Source organism: Solanum stenotomum, chromosome 7 (genome assembly GCF_019186545.1).
Source record: "Solanum stenotomum isolate F172 chromosome 7, ASM1918654v1, whole genome shotgun sequence".
Classification (NCBI taxonomy): Eukaryota; Viridiplantae; Streptophyta; class Magnoliopsida; order Solanales; family Solanaceae; genus Solanum; species Solanum stenotomum.
The window spans coordinates 10,299,675-10,311,618 of NC_064288.1; positions in this window are offsets into that span (position 1 = coordinate 10,299,675).

An 11,944-nucleotide genomic window follows, 5' to 3' on the forward strand; every position below is an offset into this window, starting at 1 on the left:
GTTCGAATCTCACTCTCAACGTGTTATTCGTATCGATTATTTCTTCCTTTCTTGGAAATTCTTTGATTTAGGTATTTAAGTCTTCTACGTTTCCCTGAGGTTGTAAAGAAAGACCAAAACTCATGTAAGATTCTTCATAAATGTGGAAAACGTACCAAGAGGTCTGCTCTATCATTTTCTTTGGAGATTTTTCAGTTTTTGGTCCTTGTATTACATGGTTATTAAATAAACTATTATTATATCCCTAGCTCAATTTTCATATATTTTTTTATAAGGCACAAGTAGCCTTATACTATGACCGAAATTTCAGAGACGCACCTACACTTAACTAGGGTCATATTACCTCCTAAACTAATTTAAAATGGAATAAATACACAATAAATGCCGACGTAGCATAGAGAATGAACAACTTGGACACATGTCATTTTTTGACTGGTAACTTTATAATTAGTTAGTACACATATTTATTGATATTAAAACTTATATATATTTAATTATTTGCATTTCTTTCTCACTTTAAACATTTTATTTTTTTCTTTCATTCATTTCTTATATTTTCACTTTTAATTATTTTAAAAAAATATATTTTTATTTTTTTTAAAAAGTGTCCATTAATTTTAACGTTTTAATTTTATCACATTTTATTTTATTTTCTTCACTTATTTTGATATCTGTTTGATATTAATTTATTTTAAATACAATATAATTAAAATTAAATTTGAAATCAAATCAAAAGGAAAGACAAAGAAAATAAAAAGAGTAAATTAAATCAATAGAAAAATAAAAGAGTAAAAATAATGAATGAAGGTTAAAAAAAAAAGTTAGATACAAGGCAAAAAATTTTTTTGTATTAATTTAATTTAAAAACAAGATAAAGAAAATAAGAATATTTAAAAAAAAATTAAAAATATATATTTACACACGTGGAAAACGAGTGTATACAAACATAATTAACTTGGGTGGTTGAAGGTGTCACATTTGGTTTGCAATTTTTTGAGAATAGGATTTTGGATTTGTTTAAGATGATTCTCTGTCCACTTAATTGGCAGAATTCAGTCATCGTACTCCTAATAGTACGACATGTATGTAGGCCCCTTTTTCCTGTAAGGATTAGGTCATCCGCGAAGAATAAATGAGACAATCTTGGTCCTTTTCCTGCAATCCGTACTGGTTTCCAGTCTTTTCGGACAACCTTTTTGTTTATGTTCCATGATATTACCTTCATACTTAGTATAAGTATGCATGGTAACATTGGGTCTCCTTGTCTAATTCCTCTGATCGGTTCAAAGTAGTTAGTTCTAGTACCATTAATTAGGATTGCAGTCCTACTAGATGTGATGCATGACATAATAAGATTAATTAAACTAGTAGGAAAATTAAAATAATGTAGAGTATGTTTAATAAAAAGACCATTCTAATTTATCAAATGTTTTCTCTAGGTCTATTTTCATTATCTTGTTCCCATGTAACCCTCTCATTGTTTTAAAGTGCTTTATAATTTCCTGCACTATGATGACATTGTCGTTGGCTTTCCTATTTTTAGGAAGCTAGCTTGGCAAGGGCTAATTAATTTGGTCAGTATTGGCTTAATTCTATTTACTATGATTTTGGTTATTATTTTGTAGGTAGTATTACAAAGACTAATGGGTCTATAGTTTTTGAAGCTTGGTGCATTTTTGCATTTAGGTATCAAGCATATGTTGGTGGAGTTTATACAAGGGTCTATATGTTCTTCTTCCCAAGCCTTTTTACAAAAAACTTACTATTGATGCCCCTATATTTCAATAATTTTGGTAGAAGAAAGGGTGAATTCCATTCGGTTCGGGGGAATTATAGGGTTGAAAGAAGTAAACCGCATTCTAAATCTCCTTCTCAGTTAGGTTTTCACTTAGTGACTTAAGATCATTTTGGTGTAAGCACTCGTCCTGCGTATTGAACGACTGACTAGAAGAGTTGTGATTAGTGGAAAAGAGGTTACCAAAGTAAGATGTTGCGTAGTCTATGATATTTTGTTGATCATACAACCACTTTCCATCCTCCTTTTGGATAGACAAGATTTTGTTTCTTCTTCTACGATTTAGTTTGGTGGTATGGAAGAATTTTGAGTTTGCATCCCTTTCATTTAGCCATTGGATTCTTGACCTTAATTTCCAGTATTCCTCTTCTCTTTTTAAAATATCATTATACTCGAATATTAGTTCTTCTTTGAGATTAACTAGGAATGTACGTACTATTTGGGTAATTCGGGGATTCTTGTAACCTTTTAAGCGTATTAGGATTCTCATTTTCTTGTAGAAGATGTCCCCAAAAGGTTTTTTCCTCCATTCTGTGACAATTGATTCAAAGCATGATATGGCCTCCAAAAGGTTCCCTTTTCTTCCTAAGCTTGGTCTATGATATTAACAAATTCAGGGTGAGAGGTCCACATTCTTTCCAGTCGAAACTGTTTTGATTTAGGATTATTGAACTGTTTGGATAGTGATATGAGTAGAGGGCAGTGGTTGGAATGTGTTCTAGGTAAGTGTTGGAATTGTGCATCTAGGTAGTTTAGAAGTCATTCATTAGTTGCTAGAAACCTATCTAGTCTCTCTGAGATGAAAGAGCTCTTATTTGTAAACCTCTTGTTTATCCATGTGAAGAGATTACCCTTAAACCTCATATCAATAAGTTCGTAATAGTTGATGGTGTCTTGGAAGTCCTTTACTCGAGAGGGAATAAGAGGGTTACCTCCCTTTTTTTCTGAGTTTAGAAGTAGCTCATTAAAATCCCATCCTATAAGCCAACTACCCTTAAATTATATGAGAAAATAGCCAAATCACCCCTCAACCTATAATTAGATTACCAACTACACACATATACTTTACGGGAGTCCTATTACCTCTTGGACATTTTCAAAATGAAATATATATCCCCTTAAAATCGAACACTCAGATTCGCACTAAGTAGTGATCTGCACGCGCCCTGCCACGTAATAATAAGTTTTTTTATATAAAAAAATAATTCTTTTTCTCTATTATGCTTTTTCCTTTTATATTTTCCTTTTATACTTTTCTTTTTCATTTTCCATTCATCTTTTTCTTTGTCTTCAACAATGCTTTTCAGATTTTAAAAAATGCTTCTTTAGATAGGATACATTCCATGACTACTACATATGCTTAGACCTTTAGAGGAGATCTGATATCAACAAAATCTCAATGTTCTTTATTGAAGCTTTAGGAGAATGGGAAAGTCCATCATCGGAATCACTTCTGCTTCCACTGCTAGTATTGAACTTAAAACAATGCTTTGAAAAATTATTAGTAAGCAACACTAGTTAGCCGAAATGACGATACCCGTGTTGGCTAGCAGAGAGACTAGTGTTGATTTTGATTTAACAATGTTAACCTAAGAAGTTTGATGGATTCTTGCAACCATTTCAATAAATGGGTTTTCTCCATTAATTAGTTTGCCACCCAATGATTTTGTTATTAAATTCTTCTAAGTTAATGGGTTTGTTACCAATGAATTTTTCTCCATTTTTACACTAAAGTTCAATCCTCTTTGACCTTCGATTTTAATTTTGAGTTACCGCTAAATTGTCAAATTTGGTGAGAAGTGAAGCTATGGTGACAGGTATGTGATTTGAAGATGAGAGTTGGCTTAGTGATAAATGGATGATGCGGGCCTGGTGGTGGAGGTGAGCTGAAATTGCCCTGTTAAAGAGGAAAAGAAAGAAGAGGAAGAAAAGTAAAAATGGAAAAATAAATAAGAATAAAAGTAAACATAGAATTGAAAAAAAATTAATATGAAATAAAAGAAATACTTATAAATTAAAGTTTTAATTATTTTTGTTGCCTCTCACTCTCTTTGAGAGAGTGAACTACACCTTCTTTGCCACCTCAGCATTTAGGGAGCAAATAATTATATTTTAAAATAGTTAGGTAATAGGTTTCTCGTGAAGTATAAATGTGTAGTTGGTAATCTAGTAATAGATTAAGGGGGTATTTGGCTATTTTCTCAAATTATATTTGATATTTCAAATATTTCCCCACAAAGTTTTATGCATATATCTACGATTACTAGCATAAACAACACTAAATAACCAAAAAAATTGTTGTATTTACTTTTAATGTTGCATGAACTTCCTGAGTAGTTGTAGCTATTTCATCAAGTTCTAATAATGTGTCGTCCCACAATACCACGATGACTCCAGAATTCTCAACTGATGGAACTTTGATCATTCTAGTGAATGGGAAGTCCTCCAGCAGTGATTGGTGATTTTACATATTTGTTTCTGGGAGAGCTACTAATTAACGGAGGTTTATGCCAATCTAGGAGTGAAAGTAAGTTCCTCCTAAAATATGGGCTATTTGCGCCCCTACAGTTCCATATGATTATATTCATGGATCTGCTCAAGCTGGGTGGAACCATCAATGGAATGCTCCTCCTTGGTTCCTCTCTGGGTGTTCTCATTAATGGATTTATAACTAGTACATAGTTCCCTAGTTGAGAGTTTATCGATGATCTTATATCTAAAGAGCTTTTTATGAGATTCGGGTGGCAGATTAATATTTGTTTGTTTTCGAATCTTTCTTTGAATACTGTAATTCTTATCTCTTTTAGATCTGAAATTTTCGTTCTTGTTTCTCTTATTAAAACTATGATTTCCTTTATCTTTTCCGTGTTCGGATATTGCATTTGCACTAGAGGAGGTGGTGGGGTAGGAGTGGTACATAAGACGATGATGCCACATTGTTGGATCCCTGGTTCGAGCTCTCCATCGATCCAGTTGGTACCAGTACCAGCGGTGGGGATCCTTTCTGGTAGGGGTGTAGTGGATTGAACAATGTTTCCATACTCGAGGTTGGTGTCATTTGTGGTAGGAAAGGCATTCCGGCTGGGTATTGATTCATATCTTGGGTACTGGTGTCTCTCATATGGGAATATGAAAAATAGGAGTCGTAGGGTATTAGTAGCTGATTGGGTTATGAAAAGTAGATGTGTAACGACCCGAAAATGATAGAGTGAAACTAGAGCCTCACATGTGAGTTTGGAGTCGAGAACTTAATGAAATGATTATATTTGAATTTGACCCAAAAAATTCTTAAAAATGTGCTTCGGAAGTTACCGGAAACTTGTTTAGCTCTATATAAAAAGATCCGTTTCGTTTTTTGAAAATCCGACTTCATATTCTTGTTTAGGGGGTCAAATTGAGTGGGAAATGGGTCTAACCCAAATTTTAGAGCAACCGTATCAAAATCCGAAATTTCAAAGTGAAGCCTTTTTCGAGGGTCTACTTTGGAGGGTCATATCTCCTAGCACACAAATTATTTGGGTGGCCAATAATATATCCATGGAAAGCCCTTTGAGTTAGCTACCTAACGCACTTCGTTTCATCTCATTCNCGCTGCCCGAAATAAGGTGATATTTCCATTTTTCTATTTTTGCTTCAATGTGTTATTCATAGTTAAGATGCTTTGGATATCATTTGTTTTCGATCTCACACTTTGTATAATTTTCTGCAAAATAATTGAATATGGTTTCTAATAGCCGCTTATAGTCACTAGTTGACTCATTTGAGGTTCTGAATGCGTAAAGTACTGTGTATCTCAGTTTGTGTTTAAATCTTTGCTTTTGTTATGATCTTAAATTGGTTCTTGGCTCGCTTTGTCTGAAATATGAGTTGCCTATGGCTTAGATTCTAGTCGCAGATCATAATATGTCTCTAATTCATACATATTAAGTTTTATATTGGTTTGAGCTTCAATCTATCTATTTGTTTGCTCTGTTTCTTTCCTTATTTATATTACTAAATCTATTCCATTTGCAATTCATTCTGAAGCATGATTTCCTGTAATTGTTCCTTACTTGAGTGTATTTTGGTTGATTCTCCTATCTGTGTGATTTCTTGGGCAAAGGATAATAATTGGGTATTTAAATTTTAACTTACATATGTGCTTTTGTTTAAGTGTTAATATGGGTGTCTAGTTCATTTTAGGCCTGGCAGCCTCTTGTTCCTTTTACTTATGAGTTTGCTCACTTTAATTGCTTATTGCTAAAGGGATTTTGCTAGTATGGTATCTGCCATCGTATTCTGCATTATATGACAAATAACTTGTGAGCAATGTGAGAGTTGGCTTCCCTTTTTGTTAAATTTGTTTGAAAACAGTAGTTCATGCATGAGCAACTCTAGTAATTTTGCACATTATTTGTGGGTTCACTACCCCTTTTCTTAAATCTTCATTAATGGATCAAAACAATTTTGTTTGACATACTTTAACTTGGAAGCTGCTGTAGTAATTTGTTTTAGACACATTGCTATTCTATATTTATTTTAGGTGCTAATTTTATCTTATTTTTTGTACCATGCGAATTCATATGGAGTCCAATTTGGACTCTTTTTCATCATCTCCCTCATTTTCGAGTATCGAGTCGGTCTTTGGTGTTTGAGGGTGTAAGAGAAGCTAATACAAGCCTCCCAGACCTCAAAAAGGAGTTGTATACCCGTCATATACAACTATATACACTGGTATACAACAATATACGCTATATACAGGTCAAAGAGCAGCGTACACGTGGTTAAAAGAAGGATCACAGGCGTTGAAGAGATGGAACAGGTTGTATACATTCAATGTGTGGGATGTTATACATGAAAACAGGCCGGTATACAGTCCATATACATGAATATACACTCAGTACGTATGCAGATTTTCAGAGGAGAAATGGGCTAAAGCCCAAAGTCTATTTGCTACAGCAAGTCCAAGCCAAAACGGGCCCAAAAGCCTAATGAAATGATCAGCATTTCATCTTAATTAATATGGGTCAAAGCCCATTATTTTGGCATTCCTCTTTAGACTTAGGACAGGTTGGGCCAAAGCCCAAATTTGATATTTTCTTTCCCTCCCTTATTATTTATTTTGTTGATTGGCTAACATTTTATTTACTCTTATGGTTTAATTTAATTAAAATCCTCAAGATGGCCATTTATATATATATATATATATATATATATATATGTAAATTAAAGTATTTTTGTTTTATACTTAGCTTTAACTTTATTTGTCTTGTCATTTAAGTTATTTTCCCTTTTGAAAATTCCCCTTTAGTTCATTCCCTCTTGAAATAAATAAAGTGATAAAAATAATAATAGTAATAAATAAGTAGCTTAAAATAAAAAATGAGTTTTTACTTAGTTAAAATTTCCAAAAAAAAGTCAAAATAAATGAGTCCTTCTTACCTAGTTAAAATTTCAAAAAGTTGGTTTAAATAGATGAGTTTTTTTTTTTACTTGGTTAGAATCTCAATAAAATTAGTTAAAATAAATTGAGTTCTTTACTTAGTTAAAATTTTAAAATTAGTCAAAGTCGTTAGGAGTTCATTTACTTAGTTAAAATTTTAAAATTAGTCAAAAATCACTTTTAGTCAAATCGCCGGTCAACCGCGAGTTAGCGGGCATTCCGAGGGCCTAACACCTTCTCGGAATGTATATTGAACTTCGAACCCGTCTTCAATTGATTTTATCTGTTTAAATCTTTTGAAAATCGTAAGTATTTTTTCTTGATTTTTTTACTAAAAATTAAGTGGCGACTCTGTCCTTTTAGAAACCCGATTTCTCTTAAACCATAAGTTTANGAAAACAGGCCGGTATACAGTCCATATACATGAATATACACTCAGTACGTATGCAGATTTTCAGAGGAGAAATGGGCTAAAGCCCAAAGTCTATTTGCTACAGCAGGTCCAAGCCAAAACGGGCCCAAAAGCCTAATGAAATGATCAACATTTCATCTTAATCAATATGGGTCAAAGCCCATTATTTTGGCATTCCTCTTTTAGACTTAGGACAGGTTGGGCCAAAGCCCAAATTTGATATTTTCTTTCCCTCCCTTTTTATTTATTTTGTTATATTTGACTAACGTTTTGATTATCTTATGATTTAATTTGATTAAATTCCCCAAGAATGGTCATTTCATTTTATTTTCGAATTAAAGATATATATTTTATTACTTAGTTTTTATTTTAATATTAGTCTTATCAACGCTTAAATTATTTCCCCTTAGAAAATTCCCCTCTAGTTCATTTCCCTTTAGATAAATAAAATGACAAAGAATAATAATAGTAATAAATAAGTAGCTTAAAATAATGAGCTCTTTTTACTTAATTAAAATTTCAAAATTAGTTAAAACAAGTAAGTTCTCTTATTTAGTTAGAATTTCAAAATAAGTCATAAAAAATGAGTTTTTACTTGGTCAAAATTTCCAAAAAAAAGTCAAAATAAAGGAGTCCTTTTTACCTAGTTAAAATTTCAAAAAAGTTGGTTTAAATAAATAAGCTTTTTTTTTTTTTTACTTAGTTAAATTAAATTAGTTAAAGTAAATGAGTCCTTTTACTTAGTTAAAGTTTTCAAAAAATTAGTTAAAGTGAACAAGTTCTTGTACTTAGTTAAGTTCAAAAAATAATCAGTTAAAATAAATGAGTTCTTTTACTTCGTTAAATTTCAAAATTAGTCAAAAATCGCTTTTAGTCAAATCGCCGGTCAACCGCAAGTTAGCGGGCATTCCGAGGGCCTAACACCTTCTCGGAATGTACATTGAACTTCGAACCCTTTTCAATTGATTTTTTCTGTTTAAGTCTTTTGAAAAATCTTGTATTTTTTCTTGATTTTTTACTAAAAAATTAAGTGGCGACTCTGTCCTTTTGAGAATTCGATTTGCTTAAATCATAAGTTTAATCGATTTTTTGAAAACTCAGTCATTTTTTCCTTTTATATCTTTTTTAAATAAAACACTTATTTGGGAGTTGAAAAGGGTTTGTGGCATTATGTTTAGGAGCTATTAATTCTATGGTGATGTAATCTATCGATATATTCATTATTTTTGTTTGAGTGGANTGTTCATTTGTGCTTAACATGTTTTAACTGCTATAACTGTCATTGCATTTCATGACATCTTCTTTTGTATGAATAGTATATTAAAGGACGGTTTTGCGGAACCGCAACCGGACTTTTTTATACTCAACCCTTTTCCGGAATGATCGACAATTTATTGGTTCGTCATGCGTCCAATGGTTGTCGTGAATTCCAGCCTAAGTTGTCCACTTGGGTTCCCGGTCTTTCAAAAGCCACTCTTAGTCAACTAGCGTAGAGCGAAACCAAATCCCAACTTTTAGCGCATGTTGAACTAAGTTGACCCAACACCCAAGGCGTGTTAGGCCCATTGAAGCCCACCTTGTGTCTATTTGGCCCATCTTGCCAATAAAGAGACAATCATATTTATGTGTTAATTGAAGGATGTATATGTACTTTTAAAACAAATCAATTATCTAATGGGGGCAGGGGAAACTTACCTTTATCTGTTTTTTTTTAGAATGAATCCAGTACATGAGCCTCTGAGAACCCGAATAGTGACAATACCTGATCCATATCTCCAAGTTTGGTGGAAGTTCATGAACAATGGGGACAAGAGAAAAGTTCAAAGACACATAGGCAATCTCTCGTCATTGATGGAAATGGTGGCTTGGCCCGGTTTAATTGGAACAATGGTAAAGTTTTGGGACAGTGACAATATGGTATTTCGGTTTGGGGAAGTGGAAATGACGCCGACTATTGAAGAAGTNGGGGGGGGGGGGGGGGGTAATTAGGTTTAAAGGTTAAGATAGGCTTACCTTGGGCAAGGTCGGATTATGGGCACCACTTTCTTTTGCCGCCTAAAAAATGTTTGAACTCAATTTTAATAATTCTGTATTTCCAGTGTCATCCATGGTGACATCACTCTCGTCCTTTTGATTACTATTTGCATGGTCTCTCTTATTCTGGGGGTTGTTTAGCGTGTTTGGTGTACGTATCAGATTATTTTTACTCGTAGTACCCTGCTCCTCTAGTGCGTTGATATGGGTGGAAGACATTGATTTGCTTTTGTATTTAAAGAGTTGTGAATCGAGGTACTTACCTGTTTTAGCGTCGAAAAGCTTGAATGGAATGCCTGCTCCCATTGCTTCTGGAGTTTTTTCCATTCTCTTTTCCTTGATGTTGTTGGTGTTGTTTCGGTCGGCTCTATAATGTTGTGGTGTTCTCCTTTTAAAAGAGACTGTTTGCCATTGTATTTCAAGTCTGTCCTTCTGAGTGTCTTCGACATCCGTCCTCGAATTTGTGGATTCACTGGTTCATCCATCCTTCATAGTAGTTTCTTATATGGTCTCCTTCTTCGCCGTTTTGCAGAGGAGTTTTCTGTGACCTACTCTCCCACAGTTGAGGCAAAGGATTCCCTCCCCTTTGTATATGATATTTTGTTTTAAGTTGTCAATGTAGTTGTGGGTTTTGATTGGATTTTCCGCCGGTACTTTGACACATATTCGTGCATATCTTCCTCTAAGTGTTGATGATGTGCACACATCGGTTTTTACTAGTTTCCCCATTTTATTCCCATTTTTTGCTAAAATTTTGTGATCACAGTATTCCGTGGGTCGTCCAGGTAATCGCAACAGATTGAGGAGAATATTTCTAGTGCTTCGAAAGCCACGAAGTTTGGTTTCCATGGAGAGGTATAAACTATTAATGAATCAAGGGCCATTTTGTTGGGTTTTTTTTAAAAAATATTTTCTTCCTTTAGAAATTTTACTGTATAATAATCATACCTCAAGTCGATTAAACAATTTCCTCCGTGGCTTTCCAAATAACTATTAGTCGATTTTTCAGATATTGGTGGGTGACTCTCTAATTTTCCCCAGTAATTTTATTCTAACTGAGTATGCCCATGGTTGACATATTCTACTTTTATCCTCTTTGGACAATAGTATGCCATTACTATTTGTGTGCTCTGTATGTTCTATGGTATCCTGTGTTCCTTGGGTGCTCTACTTGTCCGCTAGTGTTACTCTGTGCCTGCATCTCCACAATATCTTTTATATCCATTGATTTATTTTAGAGGACTGGAGTGCTTAAGACCTTCTTGAAGGACATTAGCTTAATTGGGTTATCTGTATTGTTCCTTACATCTATTTCTATATTTGATTCGTCTGGGGATTTTCTTGCTGAGAAAGTTGTGAGAAAGGAGTATTCATTACTTTTAGAGAGTCGAGAGAATTTTTATCTCTACACTCTACTTGTACTACAAAGTCATTAAATAAAGTTGAATTTTTCTATCCGCATCTATTTTTGGTACAGCCACAGGGTTACCAATTATCATCTCAATGGAATATTATAAGTTTCTCTAATGTCTTTTTTAATAATAGACATCACAAAAAAAATATACTTCTTTTGTTTAAAAAGAATGACATAATTTGACTTGACACAAAATTTAAGAAAAAATAAAGAAGACTTTTCAATATTGTGGTGATCTATTAAAGTTATGTCAAATGTATCAAAAAGATTTTTAATTTGATAATCTTAAATATGTCAATGTGAAAATATATAATTAAAGTGTTACAAGAAAAATCATTAAAAAAACAACTAAAAAAGAAAACAAGATTTTGTTCTTTTTGAACGAAATAAAAGTTGTTTTCCCAACTATCAAGCACTTAACTCAATATGCTTAAGTCATCTGTGATCCCTTAAAATTGTCCGCACAATTCATTGATACACCTCAACTAGGGCTAATACCTATTAAACACATTAACCTTAAGAAATTTATATCTATTAGACACAAAATAATAATCAGTTAAAAAATAAAATTGTGTGTAGATCAAACGCTATAACGACCTGTTCTCATCATTATAGAAAATCCAATGGGGAAAAATTTTGGACTAGAAAATTTTTTGTAGTAATTTGGAATTTCCCAACCTAGTCCAGATTTAGACGAAATCGGAGTCATCAAAGTCTAGGGAAATCTGGTAACAATTGGGTGATTTAATTATGATTTTAATTACATTAGTAGATAACTAAGGAGTTAAGGAACCCGTACGACTTTACGAAATTGAATTTGGGTGAGTAGAACTCCCAAAATTGATCTTAGCGTGAACGGGTAGTTCC